Here is a 1,333-nt window from a genome sequence, read left to right on the forward strand (position 1 = left end):
CTTCCTGAATAGTTGGGATTACAGGTGTGCGCCACTATGCCTGGCTAATTTTTGTGTTTTTAGGTTTCACCATGTTGGTCAGGCTGGTCTCAAACTCCTGACCTCAGGTGATCCGCCCTGCTTGGCCTCCCAAAGTGCAATCCCTCCCAAAGGGATTACAGGCATGAGCCACCGTGTCTGGCCTTTTTCTGGTTTACTTTTTAACAGCTGAACCTTTCCCTCACAAATCAATGCATTTGGATTCAGGGATGTATGTCACAGCCTCTAGGATTGTGATTAATATGAACTCCTCTTGAGAGAGACTCTCACCCTGATCTCTGGGTGCTCATGAAATTAGGTTCGTGGACCTGCCAGGCCAAATTCTGCATCCTGACTGCTGTGGTTTCTCTAGAGCAGGCGTCCCATTGTGAAGCCTTAGGGAGAACATCGGCTGTGGCTTCTCAGGATGACCCCCTCACTGTCATGGAGCAGCGCTGCAGGCTGACCTCACTGTGTGTCTCAGGGCTTTCCATCTGCTTCTACTGATGTCTCCGCTATGTCTGCGCTGAGATCACACATACAGTTTTAGTCCTTGTTGCCGGTGGGTTTTGCTTCTTCCTTCCTTTGAAGAAGGCTGGCAGCCTCCAAAAGCTTCCTCACGGAGCGGTGTGGCATGTGGGCATATGTGTGCCGTGTGGTTAAGCTCGGGCAGGATCCCGGCCACATCCCTGAGAGGCAGCAGAGATGGCTTCGGGCCCTCTGTGCGGGGCAGGGGGTTCACTTCCTCTTGAGTTGGAGAACATATCAGCTCAGCAATTCTCACTACAGTGGTGAGAAAAAGGGAAATATCAGTTTCCCAGTGTTAGCAATTACACCACAACCAGAAATCAGTCCTCCTGATTACAGACTCCTCTAAGGAGGAACTGAAGGCTGCAAGGGCTGCATGGAAACAGTAGCCTTGGGAATAAGGTCATGAGATGGGTCTCTCTTTGTAATACACCAGAAAAACCAACCCTTTATTTTTATTTATTTATTATTATTTTTTGAGATGGAGTTTCCCTCTTGTTGTCTAAGCTGGAGTGCAGTGACATGATCTAGGCTCCTGCAACCTCCATCTCCTAGGTTCAAGTGTTGTATTGGACCGAGTGTAGAAAGTTATCACCAAGACAAAAGTATGCCAGATTGCAGGGTCATTTATTATGCTGGCGACCACAGAGGACTCACGTCTCTCCAACCTGTGGTGCCAAAAGGAGGGTGCTATGATTTTTTATACCCGAAAAACCACCTTGGGAGTGGGGGTGAGGGGCGGGGATGGGGATGAAAAGGTTTCGGACATTCCAAGGGCTAGGGGATT

This window comes from Cebus imitator, unplaced genomic scaffold (genome assembly GCF_001604975.1).
Source record: "Cebus imitator isolate Cc_AM_T3 unplaced genomic scaffold, Cebus_imitator-1.0 Scaffold538, whole genome shotgun sequence".
Classification (NCBI taxonomy): domain Eukaryota; kingdom Metazoa; phylum Chordata; class Mammalia; order Primates; family Cebidae; genus Cebus; species Cebus imitator.